Source organism: Salmo salar, unplaced genomic scaffold (genome assembly GCF_905237065.1).
Source record: "Salmo salar unplaced genomic scaffold, Ssal_v3.1, whole genome shotgun sequence".
Taxonomy (NCBI): domain Eukaryota; kingdom Metazoa; phylum Chordata; class Actinopteri; order Salmoniformes; family Salmonidae; genus Salmo; species Salmo salar.
The window spans coordinates 1-14180 of record NW_025550660.1 but is presented as its reverse complement, the minus strand read 5'-3'; the positions used below and the strand labels follow the sequence as shown (position 1 = coordinate 14180).

The 14180-nt window shown below is 42.7% G+C and overlaps 1 pseudogene; it reads left to right on the top strand.

The window, feature by feature from the left end:
* Window positions 1-4814: 4814 nt before the first annotated feature.
* On the top strand, window positions 4815-10064 carry LOC123739594 (cyclin-dependent kinases regulatory subunit 2-like; annotated as a pseudogene).
* The last annotated feature ends 4116 nt before the right edge of the window (window positions 10065-14180 follow it).

Genomic DNA, 14180 nt, shown 5'->3' with positions numbered 1-14180 from the left:
CCAAAGCCAATAATTATATGCATATTCTAGTTTCTGGGCAGTAGTAATAACCAGATTAAATCGGGTACGTTTTTTATCCGGCCGTGTAAATACTGCCCCCTAGCCCTAACAGATTAATTTTAGCTGTATATCTGGTTTTGTGATGGCTATCCGTGCTTGGAAAATAGCTTTTTTTTTGCTAAGGTGCTATGCTAAAATAATCTAAAGCCTTTTTGAAATCGGACAATGTGATTGGATTAACGAGTAGAGTATCTTTAAAATGCCGTTTTGTTTTGAATTTCGCGCCGTGCTATCTCACTAGTTGTTGTCCAACCAATCCCTTTAGTGGGGTTGTATCCTCTAGAGGTTAAGTCCTAGTGTTTGAAGTATATTGTCACAGAACGTTTAGTCTATAATTTTGCATGATCCGTGGTTAGACTATTAGCTGGCCAAGAATATGCTACATGAAAAGTGCAATACTGTTAATACAACTGTGTGGGCTTTCAGTGAATTTATGTAAATCACAAAGCTCATCTGCATTTCCTGAGGTGCAAGAAAATTCTCAGCAACAAAAGAGTGACCAAATTAAGATCCTACATCTGTACAGAGAGATAGCAAGATGGAGAGAGAGAATGGAAAAAGAGAGCGATAGACCACGAGAGATAGGGGGAGAAAGAAAGAGAGAGAGAGAGAGAGAGAGAGAGAGAGAGAGGAGGAGAAAAAGCTATGGTGACTGGCAAGAGAGAAACGAGCAGAAAAAAATAACAAAGCTTATCAGACTGTGTAGTTGGGGCTCCACCTCTCTCTCCCCCAGGCTCCTCCTTCTGTATAGTTGGGGATCCACCTCTCTCTACCCCAGACCCCTCCCTCTCTTCAAAGGCCCATGGTGCTCTAAAAATACCTCCGCAGTGGTGGGGAGTGCCAGAGATGTTTGTTGTTCTCCTCTTTGGCTTGACACACAGCAGCCTGGCATTGGGAAGGGACCCGAGTGGAGGGATAGCTGGACACATCTGAACACTTTGATCAATGGGGTCCTTCTGAAATCAGCCTGGTTGGAACACTGGAGCTGCTGATCCGCTGGCTGCACTAGACTAGAGGGATGAGGGATGGAGCAGTCAGTACAAATGGGATGGGATGGGATTACAAGGTTGAGAGAATGGATTGGGATGGCTTCCGAGAGCTGGGTGGTACACTGGTGATTAACAAGCTTCATCTGGACGTGGAATAATGGATATGATGTACAGTCGGTACTAGCTGTACAGTCGGAACTAGCCGTACAGTCGGAACTATCTGTACAGTCGGAACTAGCCGTACAGTCGGAGTTAACTGTACAGTCGGAACTAGCCGTACAGTCAGAACTAACTGTACAGTCGGAACTAGCTGTACAGTAGGAGCTAGATGTACAGTTGGAGCTAGATGTACAGTCGGAGTTAACTGTACAGTTGGAACTAACTGTACAGTCGGAACTAGCTGTACAGTCGGAACTAGCTGTACAGTCGGAACTAGCTGTACAGTCGGAGCTAGATGTACAGTCGGAACTAGCTGTACGTCGGAACTAGCTGTACAGTCAGAACTAGCTGTACAGTCAGTGCTGGATGCACAGTCAGAACTAGCTGTACAGTCGGAGCTAGATATACAGTCAGAACTAACTGTACAGTTGGAGCTAGCTGTACAGTCAGAACTAACTGTACAGTTGGAGCTAGCTGTACAGTCAGAACTAACTGTACAGTTGGAGCTAGCTGTACAGTCAGAACTAACTGTACAGTTGGAGCTAGCTGTACAGTCAGAACTAACTGTACAGTTGGAGCTAGCTGTACAGTCAGAACTAACTGTTCAGTTGGAGCTAGCTGTACAGTCAGAACTAACTGTACAGTTGGAGCTAGCTGTACAGTCTGAGCTAGCTGTGAATGTTTGCCATCAGAATGCTACTGTATAGTGGTTAGAGAAGATTGAGTGTATCATTTTTATTTATTTATTAACACACTGGAACAGTTGTATCATGTCTGCAGATGTAAAATGTTCCAATCCAACACTCTTGCCAAACTGTCATGGTTCTGATGGACAATACTGTAAGATACATCAAGGAAATGGTTGAGAAATGTCAGCTCTTCCTGTAGAGGTACTGTATATGTCCATCCCAGCCATTAGTTTTACTTTCTGTTCTTTGACCATCCTCATCGCTTCTTTCAGGTTCAATGGAAGGCCTTGCATGATACACTGTAAAAGCCCCCCACAAAGGGAGAGGCAATAAAAGCACTTTGAAACCACTACCTACTTCCCCAAATGGTCCTGCCTAATTCCATTAGGGTGCTAGCTGAGGACCTGAGGGATCCTGAAGATACCAACTAGGTAACTACTGTACTGCCTGTACCCTAAGGTTGTATGAGGCTGAAGCACATGGAGCAGTGGGTAGGAAGATAAAAACAAGACCAGGAAACACAACTCAGGCGTAGTGAACCTTCGGGTGACTTCTCCAGCAACTGTAGTGTGGGCAATGAGAAAGCACCACAGGGTGATAGCGCTCAACCAGAAGTCAGAGTAATGTTGTCTCTTAGGACTGGCATACCAGTCTGTGTTTTTCATGGGCATCAGTTAGTGTGTGTATTTCAAAGAGATACCACTATCTCTATGGTGTATAATATGTTGTTACAACATGTATTATTCAATATAGTATTAGACGTGGGATAAAGGAAAGATGGATTTGAGGTGAATCACAGTTTAAAATGGGCGTAGTTGCTATGATATTAGAAGACAAAGACAATGTCTGAACCCAGTGTTTGCAGAACACAGTACCTTGGGTAGACATTATGTGTGTAGTGGGTGTCTGTCACTTTTGACCGGCAAAAACCTGGATTGGGTCAAATATACAAGCCTTTAAATTGCTGCCTATATGAACCAATTTGAAAAGCTACTCCATATGATCCACTCAACAGGTAATCAGATGCAGTGGTTAAGGGACATAAGAGGGAGATGCAGATGCAGTGATCAGATGGAGTAATCAGATGCAGTGGTTAAGGGAGATAAGAGGGAGATGCAGATGCAGTGATCAGATGCAGTAATCAGATGCAGTGGTTAAGAAAGATAAGAGGGAGATGCAGATGCTGTGATCAGATGCAGTAATCAGATGCAGTGGTTAAGGGAGTTAAGAGGGAGATGCAGATGCAGTGATCAGATGCAGTAATCAGATGCAGTGGTTAAGGGAGATAAGAGGGAGATGCAGATGCAGTGATCAGATGCAGTAATCAGATGCAGTGGTTAAGGGAGATAAGAGGGAGATGCAGATGCAGTGATCAGATGCAGTGGTTAAGGGAGATAAGAGGGAGATGCAGATGCAGTGATCAGATGCAGTAATCAGATGCAGTGGTTAATGTTACAACTGCATAGAGTCATATACATTGTAATAAAATAAAATAGTAATAATATCTCTCTCCCTCTTATCTCCCTTAAAACCTAACATTAACCCCTAAACCTTAGCTAGGTGGCAAACAATAGCTTGGCTAACTTTAGCCACGACAAATTGGAATTCGTTATGAAGAAAATTGTGTACTGGACATGAATGCATTATGAAGAAGATAATCGCTTGACTTCAAATAAGTAATTTGTGTCTATTTCATGATAATCAGTGATAATGGGTTTTGTAGTTGAAGGATGCAAGTCTGATTGCATATAAATATCATATGGACGGTTTAAGAATGTGAGATGAACATTCGTAGATCCACTGTACAATGAGCACTATGTTTACAAGGTCGTACACTATAGGTTTATCACATGTAGGGTGAGACAAAGTTTGAAAAAAATGCTTGCTTATCTACGCCCTCATTCAAATGGAACACAGGAAAATCCAATGCTAACCTTCATGAAGGATACCGTATGATATACAACTATTGTCACGTGTGCTCCCTCTCCGGCCTCTAGGTCACCAGGCTGCTCGTTAGGGTGCACACCTGTCACCAGTGTTACGCGTATAATGACTCACCTGGACTCCATCACCTCCTTGATTACCTTCCCTATATATGTCCCTCCCTTTGGTTCCTTCCCCAGGCGTCATTGTTTCTGTTTTCATGTCGGTGCGCTGTTTGTGTTTCGTGTTCATTGTTTCTTTTTTATTTATTAAAACACTCACTCCCTGAACTTGCTTCCCGACACTCAGCACACTCGTTACAACTAGAGAAAATCAGGATTCTGCTGAAAGGGTGTGGAGTGAATATGCAGCAGCTATACATAGCTGACTAACATTGCAATTCTCAACAAAAAAACTTACCATATGAATGAACCAGTGAAGAAACAAAATACTATGCCATAGTATTTTTATATCGTACACATTTTATCTCCACAGTACACAGCTACGGTATGTTACTAATGTACCTAACTTTGCACCAGAGTTTTCAAAAGTGTTTTGCATTGTACAACTGAGGGATTCAAATTTCCATGGTGCTGCTCGTTAAATCTTACCTTAAACTGATCGAAGCGGATCACTTTCTGTGGCAACTTGTGGCTTGGCATGTCAGGCCAACACGGATTCATTCCTTTCACCACTCTCTCTTTCTTTCTTTCCCTCTTTCTCTCTCTCTCCCTCTCTTTTTCTCTCTCTCTACCCCCTTTCTCTCTCTCTCCCTCTCTTCTACCCCCTCTGTCTCTCTACCCCATCTCTCATCTCTCGCTTTCTCTGAAATTCAAATTGCGTTATTGGCATAACGAACATTGGGTTAATATTGCCAAAGCATTAAGGTTAGGGTTAATCAAATCTAAGTTTATTGGTCACGTACATTGTTTAGCAGATGTTATAGTGGTTGCAGTGAAATGCTTATGTTACTAGTTCCTAACAATGTAGTAAAATGTCAAACAAGTACACAAATAATAAAAATACAAAAGAAAAAATAATTTAACACTTTTCAGCACAAATCCAATTAACCCAAATATAACTGTAACAGTAATCCAAATGCAATCTATACATATATACACCATATGAATGTACACAATATATACTAAGAATGACATGTACAACAGTATATTATATTATAGTGAGTTATGTCAGGAATCCAGTATGTAAATGAATATGCGGTGTGTACAAACTAAATTGCAATGTGCAGTAGTATAATAATAGAATGAACTACGATGAGAATACAGTATTTAAATACACAGTACAAAACCCCATGGCAAAATAGATAGAATTGCAAGAAATGAACTTCCTGAACAGAGTCCAGAATATATACAGTATATGTATGTGAATGGTGTGTATAGACGGTATAGACAGTATGTGAATAGAAAGGTGTATACAGCCGTAGTTATTTAGGATGAGCCTTGACTAGAATACAAGATATACATATGTGGGAAAAACAGTATGTGGGAAAAACAGTATGAAAACATTATTCAAGTGACCAGCATCCATTGACTCAATGTACATAGGGCAGCAGTCTCTAAGGTGCAGGGTAGAGTACCGGGTGATAGCCGGCTAGTAACACGGACTAAGGCTCAAGGCAGGGTACTGGGCGGAGATGGCCTGGAGATAGAAGCTGTTTATCAGTCTCTCGGCCCCAGCTTTGATGCACCTGTACTGACTCCTCCTTCTAGATTTTAGCGGGGTGAACAGTCCGTGGCTCGGGTGGCTGAGGTCCTTGATGATGTTCTTGACCTTCCTGTGACACGGAGTGCTGTAGATGGAGGGCAGGCAGTGTTTTACCGATGCTGTGTTGGGCTGACCGCACCACCCTCTGGAGAGCCCTGTGGTTGGCAAACACACATTTCTTGAGCCACCTGAAGTTAACAAGGTGCTGTTGTACCTTCTTCACCATGCTGTCGGTGTGCAGGGACCATTTCAGGTCCTCAGTGATGTGCGTGAGGGTGAGGTAACATGCTAACTAAATAGTTAAAGGGTTACGGTTAAGGTTAGGTAACATGCTAGCTAAGTAGTTGCAAAGTAGATAATTAGCTAAAATGCTAAAGTTGTCCATCATGTGTTGTGTTGTTGTGTTGCACCATGTTGTTGTCATGTTGTGTTGCTACCATGCTGTGTTGTCATGTGTTGCTGCCATGCTATGTTGTTGTCTTAGGTCTCTCTTTATGTAGTGTTGTGTTGTTGGATCTAGAAGCACAAGCATTTCGCTACACTCGCAATAACATCTGCTAACCATGTGTATGTGACCAATACAATTTGATTTGATGTCTCTCTTGTCGTGATGTGTGTTTTGTCCTTTATTTATATTTTTAATTCCAGCCCCCATCCCCGCAGGAGGCTTTTTGCCTTTTGGTAGGCCGTCATTGTAAATAAGAATTTGCACTTAACTGACTTGCCCAGTTAAATAAAGGTTAAATAAAAAATTCAAATAAAATGTGATTCGAACAAGCAACACATGGGTTGCTAGAACTTGGAGTTGTACGCCCACCCATCTTCCTTCACCTGTGATAGAAATGCACTGTATACAAAATCGTGTGGTGGACACGAATTGTGTCGGTCACTAATTTCACTAAAGTCATTTGTGTCTATTTAACAATAATTGGTGATAGTGGGATGAACGACATTAAGTTGTGTAGCCTACAGGGACATTCAAATAATGGTGTGCAATTACTACAGTACAGTTTTTAAACAATTGATAAAACAAAAATAAATATGCAGAGAAAGGGCCACAACACAGTATGGTTTCAAACTTTCAAAGCTGCTCTCTTTATATCTCAGCAGCTTAGTGAAGTTGGACTCTCTTGGCTGAGACACGGTGTGATTACGGTGTGAAAGGCCAAAGCTGTCGATTGCCATGACAGGACTCCATCTAAAGCCTCTAATTTATGATTTTCTGTTGCATCAATTAGCACTGCGGGCCGAGACAGCCGAGGCCTACAGGTGGCCGGGATTTTGCTGAGAAGACAATCTGTTAATGACTCGCCATGGCTACCGTTCCAAAGGACATAAACACTTCTGTGTGGGTATGTATAGAAAATATAGAACTATTGGTGAGAGAAAAGAAAGGTGGAGGACTGCTTGCTGTTGACACCTCGGGACAATTTCTGTACATTGTGAGCCAAATGGAGTTTTGGTCATCTTAGGTCAGTATTATGTCTTATTTCAGTTATTCACTGCATCTATTTTCTACAAATGACAGATTCTGTGGCATAATATTGGTGGTCATAGCAAAGTAAGCCATTTCATGTAGGAGTGTAGTTATTAAAGGAGACATGTTATTTGGTATTTAGTTAAAGGAGTCTAGTTATTTCATATTTAGTTATAGGAGACTTGTTATTTGCTATTTAGTTAAAGGAGACTAGTCATTTGGAATTTTGTTCAAGGGGTCTATTTATTTCATATTTAGTTAAAGCAGACTAATTGTTTGTTATTTAGTCAAATGAGACTAGTTATTTGGTATTTAGTTAAAGGAGAATGTTTGGTATTGTCACGGCTGTTCAAAGGATCGGACCAAAATGCAGCGTGTTCGTAGTTCCACATATTTTATTTACCGTGAAACAAAATCAAACACTAAATACTTAAATACACAAAACAACAAACCGTGACGCAGAGAGAAACAAACACTACTCAAAAGATAATCACCCACAAAAACAGGTGGGACAAACATCAACTTAAATATGACCTCCAATTAGAGACAACGACAACCGGCTGCCTCTAATTGGAGATCATACCAAACAAAACCAACATAGAAATACCAAACTAGAAACTGAACATAGAAATACAAAACATAGACAAACACCCCCTGTCACGCCCTGACCTACTCTACCATAGAAAATAACAACTTACTATGGTCAGGACGTGACAGGTATTTAGTTAAAGGAAACTAGTTATTTGGCATTTAGTTAAAAGAGTCTAGTTATTTCATATTTAGCTAAAGGAGACAAACTGTTTGGTATTAGTTAAAGGAGACTAATTGTTTGGTATTTAGTTAAAGGAAACTAGTTATTTTATATTTAGTTAAAGGAGTCTAGTTATTTCGTATTTAGTTAAATGGGTCTAGTTTTTTGGTATTTAGTTAAAGGAGACTAGTTATTTGGTATTTAGTTAAAGGAGACTAATTGTTTGGTATTTAGTTAAAACCTGTTGGTGCTAGGGGGCAGTATTTGCACAGCCGAATAAAAAACGTACCCGATTTAAACTGGTTACTACTCTTGCCCAGAAACGAGAATATGCATATAATTAGTATATTTGGATAGAAAACACTCTAACATTTCTAAAACTGTTTGAATGGTGTCTGTGAGTATAACAGAACTCATATGGCAGGCCAAAACCTGAGAAGATTCCATACAGGAAGTGCCCTGTCTGACAATTTGTTCTCCTTCTGTGGCATCTCTATCAAAAATACAACATCTCTGCTGTAACGTGACATTTTCTAAGGCTTCCATTGGCTCTCAGAAGGCGCCAGAAAGTGGAATGACGTCTCTGCAGTCTCTGGGCGAAAAACAGCAGGAGTTTTTGTGAGTGGTCAGGCAGGGAACAATGACACAAGTGCGCGTCCACGAGAGGACTCCATGTTTTTCTTTCAGTCTTTGAACGAATACAACGTCGCCCGGTTGGAATATTATCGCTATTTAACGAGAAAAATCGCATAAAAATTGATTTTAAACAGCGTTTGACATGCTTCGAAGTACGGTCATGGAATATTTCGGCTAGCGAAAGCAAAACATTAGATTATGTCAGCAGAGTACCCAGCCAGAAATAATCAGACACCCATTTTTCAAGCTAGCATATAATGTCACAAAAAACAAAACCACAGCTAAATGCAGCACTAACCTTTGATGATCTTCATCAGATGACACACCTAGGACATAATGTTATACAATACATGCATGTTTTGTTCAATCAAGTTCATATTTATATCAAAAACCAGCTTTTTACATTAGCATGTGACGTTCAGAACTAGCATACCCCCCGCAAACCTCCGGTGAATTTACTAAATTACTCACGATAAACGTTCACAAAAAACCTAACAATTATTTTAAGAATTATAGATACAGAACTGCTTTGTGCAATCGAGGTGTCCGATTTTAAAATAGCTTTTCGGTGAAAGCACATTTTGCAATATTCTGAGTAGATAGCCCAGCCATCACGGCTAGCTATTTAGACACCCACCAAGTTTAGCCCTGACCAAACTCCGATTTACTATTAGAAAAGTTTGATTACCTTTGGTGTTCTTCGTCAGAATGCACTCCCAGGACTGCTACTTCAATAACAAATGTTGGTTTGGTTCAAAATAATCCATTGTTATATCCAAATAGCGGCGTTTTGTTCGTGCGTTCAAGACACTATCCGAAGTGTAAATAAGGGTCATGAGCATGGCGCATTTCGTCACAAAAGATTTCTAAATATTCCATTACCGTACTTCAAAGCAATCAATTTTTATGCCATTTTTCTCGTAAAAAAGCAATAATATTCCGACCGGGAATCTGCGTTTAGGTAAACAGACGAAAGAAAATAAAGCATGGGGTCGACTCGGGTACGAGCCTGAGTCTCACAGTACTGTGACCAGCCACTATCCAAATGCGCTACTTTTTTTCAGCCAGAGCCTGCAAAGCCACGATTCAGCTTTTTGCCGCCTTCTGAGAGCCCATGGGAGCCGTAGGAAGTGTCACGTAACAGCAGAGATCCCCTGTAATGGATAGAGATAATCAAGAAGGGCAAGAAATTGTCAGACAGGGCACTTCCTGCATGGAATCTTCTCAGGTTTTGGCCTGCCAAATGAGTTCTGTTATACTCACAGACACCATTCAAACAGTTTTAGAAACTTTGGAGTGTTTTCTATCCAAAGCTAATAATTATATGCATATTCTAGTTTCTGGGCAGGAGTAATAATCAGATTAAATTGGGTACGTTTTTTATCCGGCCGTGAAAATACTGCCCCCTAGCCATAACAGGTTAAAGTTGTTTATTGACATTATGGCAGACAAATCTACTACTCAGACAAATATAACGACGATCACTATGAATATAGATATGTTGTGGCAAAACAAAAGTCCCCAAATTCCACTTGATTTCTAAGGGTGAGTGGAGGCGACTGGGAGTGCAGCAGTCTCTTGGATGGGTGTGTCATATGATCCACAAGACCGAGCCTCACATTCTCCTGTTAAGACAACCACTTCCAAAGCACTGATTCTATACATTCCGGAACTTTCCTTGGAACATTCCTTCTTGTCAACGTTCTAATAATGTGGTATTCAGTGAATGCTTGCTCTCTAAGAGTTATATTGTCTGCTGTGCATGAAGCTGTATTTGTCTCAGAAACCAAGCTCAATCTGATTGCATGGAAGTTGTAAACATCCTGTCTGTTTCTGTGGCATTGTGAAATTAAAGGGCTGTCAATTAACTTCACATTTTGCTACTACACTTTTATTACCACAGTACCTATGATGACTTTATGGTACTTTATAGCTCAGTTGCTAGAGCAGGGCACTTGTAATGCCAGGGTAGTGGGTTCGATTCTCTCCATATGTAAAATGTATGTGCGTGTATCTGTCAGTCGCTTTGGATAAACGCATCTGCTAATTGGCATATGTTATTATTATATTATATCCTGGTTGTCAGGTCTTGCTGTTGGGAGATGAAAGTGATGGCGTCACCACGGGATGTTTACAAAAGAACTGGCTTGGGTCTCATGAAGCCCAACTTTAACACTGTTCATATCATAGGTAAGTCAAAAAATAGGACAGTCCACAAGATGATTGCGTCAAGGCTTCTGAATGCTACATACAGTATACGGCATATCTCTAGGCGACTAGTATATCGTCTTTGCTGTGTTGTACTTGTTTTCTCTCTCAGTGTGTATGTGTATGTGTGTGTTTACATGTGCATACATGCATGTGTGCATGCATTCTCTGTGTGTGTACTCATGTCTGTGAATGTGTTTGATAGGCCTGCACAATGAATGGGCAGTAGACTCCTTCCCAGATGGGCTCCTCATGGCACTTTACTTTACTGACTTTATTGTCCCCATGGGGAAATGTTGTTGCAGTGTCATGTACATGTTTTCAGCACTGGCACAACATACTTGAGTAAAAGTAAATATACATTCATAGAAAATTACTCAGATAAAAGTAAAAGTCACCCAGTAAAATAATACTTGAGTAAAAGTCAAAAAGTATCTGACTTTAAATGTACTTAAGTACAGTGGATGAAAAAGTACTACATTGTCATACTTGAGTAAAAGTACAAAGTAAAAGTAAATGCAATACATCAAATTCCTGAAAAGAAGCAAACCACATGGCACAACTTTCCAGACAGACAGACAGGGGCATTACTCCAACACTCAGACATAATTTACAGACACAGTATTTGTGTTTAGTGAGTCCACCAGATCAAAGGCAGTAGGGATGATAACTCGTTTGTCACGGTTGTCGTTGGGAAAGGAGGACCAAAATGCAGCAGGAATGTGGATGCTCATCTTTACATTTATTAAAATAACGAAGTGATCACCAAAATAACAAAAGAACGAACTCACAATCAACGTAACAGTCTTGAAAGGCTTACTCACGCTAAACAAGAAACAGGCAAAACAAGAAACAATCTCCCACAAAATACAAACCCTAACACACCCTAATATATAGGACTCTCAATCAAAGGCAAAGAGACAGCACCTGCCTTCAATTGAGAGTCCCAACCCCAATTAATTAAACATAGAAACAGATACACTAGACTAAACATAGAAATACATGAATATGACACAGTGCCCAAAACCCCCGGAATACATAAATCAAATGCCCTTCTACAACAACCACCACCCCGAACCACATAAAACAAATACCCTCTGCCACGTCCTGACCAAACTACAATAACAATTAACCCTTATACTGGTCAGGACGTGACAGAACCCCCCACTAAAGGTGCAGACTCCGGACGCACCTCATAAATAAACAAAACCCAAAACAACAACAAAATCCCCCTAAACTAAAGGGAGGGAAGGGAGTGTGGCTGCCGTCACCGACGGCACTTGTGCTACACCCCCCCTCCCCAACCCACCTATGCAGGTGGTGGTTCAGGCTCCGGCCTACTGTCCTCCAGAATGCCGACCGACTTAATCCGATTCGGGCCGTAGGCAGACACCCCTCGTTCCAGATCCTAGGCTGACCTCCTCCTTTCCACACTGTAGGCAGACTCAATCATTAGAAAGTTAATCACTTTAAGTTCTGAATTGTCAGGCTTACTCAGTTCAGGGTTGCTGCTAGACTCCCTTGGTTTCGGGTCATCGGCAGACTCTGGGCAGACGGGCCGCTCTGACTGATCCGGGCAGACGGGCCGCTCTGGCTGATCCGGGCAGACGGGCCGCTCTGGCTGATCCGGGCAGACGGGCCGCTCTGGCTGATCCGGGCAGACGGGCCGCTCTGGCTGATCCGGGCAGACGGGCCGCTCTGGCTGATCCGGGCAGACGGGCCGCTCTGGCATCTCCGGGCAGACGGGCCGCTCTGGCATCTCCGGGCAGACGGGCCGCTCTGGCATCTCCGGGCAGACGGGCCGCTCTGGCATCTCCGGGCAGACGGGCCGCTCTGGCGGCTCCTGACTGACGGGCAGCTCTGGCGGCTCCTGACTGACGGGCAGCTCTGGCGACTCCTGACTGACGGGCAGCTCTGGCGACTCCTGACTGAGCCGACGCACTGGAAGCCTGATGCGTGGTGCTGTACTGGGGTTATCAGCCTGGGAACACGCACCTCCAGGCTAGTGCAGGGAGCGGGAACAGGACGAGTCGGACTGGGCTGACACACTTGAAGCCTTGTGCGTGGTGCTGGTACTGGACGTGCCAGACTGGGAACACGCACCTCCAGGCTAGTGCGGGGAGCGGGAACAGGACGAGTCGGACTGGGCTGACGCACTTCTGGGTCCGCACAAGAGACAAGAACTGGAAACCCAGGGCTATGGAGGCGCACAGGCGGTCTGGATCTTACCTCCTGCACAACCCGTCCTGACTGGATGGAACTAGTAGCCCTGTACGAGTGGGGTGCTAGTACAGGGCGCACTGGGCTGTGCAGGGGCCTGATGGTTGCCGTGCGTAGAGCGGGAGTAGGGTAGCCTGGTCCTAGGAGGCGTACCGGCGACCAGACGCGCTGCGCAGGCATCCTCCTACCAGGCTGGATGCCCACTCTAGCACGGCATCCGCGAGGGGCTGGAATAACTCGCACCGGACTGTGCGTGCGTATGGGCGAGATTGTGCGCACTTCAGAAAAACACGGCGCCCTCCACTCCATACGTTCCTCCATATAAACACGGGTAGCTGGCTTATGGCTCACCCTTGGCCCAGCCAAACTACCCGTGTGCCCCCCCAAAAATAATTCTTGGGGGTGCCTCTCGTGCTTCAACGCCAGTCGTGTTCCTCGGTAACGTTCCCGGTCCTCACCCCATTTTCTCCATGGGCCCTCTCCGGCCATAATCTGTTCCCATGTCCATCTTTCTCGTTGGTCCAACTCAAATTCCCACTGCTCCTTACAATCCACCTGTTGCTCCTTCCTCTGCTGCTTGGTCCTTTTGTGGTGGGAGATTCTGTCATGGTTGTCGTTGGGAAAGGAGGACCAAAATGCAGCAGGAATGTGGATGCTCATCTTTACGTTTATTAAAATAACGAAGTGAACACCAAAATAACAAAAGAACGAACTCACGATCAACGTAACAGTCTTGAAAGGCTTACTCACGCTAAACAAGAAACAGGCAAAACAAGAAACAATCTTCCACAAAATACAAACCCTAACACACCCTAATATATAGGACTCTCAATCAAAGGCAAAGAGACAACACCTGCCTTCAATTGAGAGTCCCAACCCCAATTAACTAAACATAGAAACAGATACACTAGACTAAACATAGAAATACATGAATATGACACAGTGCCCAAAACCCCCGGAATACATAAATCAAATGCCCTTCTACAACAACCACCACCCCGAACCACATAAAACAAATACCCTCTGCCACGTCCTGACCAAACTACAATAACAATTAACCCTTATACTGGTCAGGACGTGACATCGTTATATTGATAGGTGCGTGAATTTGACCATAATTCTGTCCTGCCTTAGCATTCGAAATGTAACAAGTACCTTTTGGTGTCAGGGAAAATGTACGGAGTAAGTAACAAGTACATTGTTTTCTTTAGGAATGTAGTGGAGTAAAAGTAAAAGTAATAAAATATATAAATAGTTAAGTACAGATACCCCAAAAACGACTTAAGTAGTACTTAAGTATGCTACTTAAGTAGAATTTACTTACTACTTCAGTAAATACTACT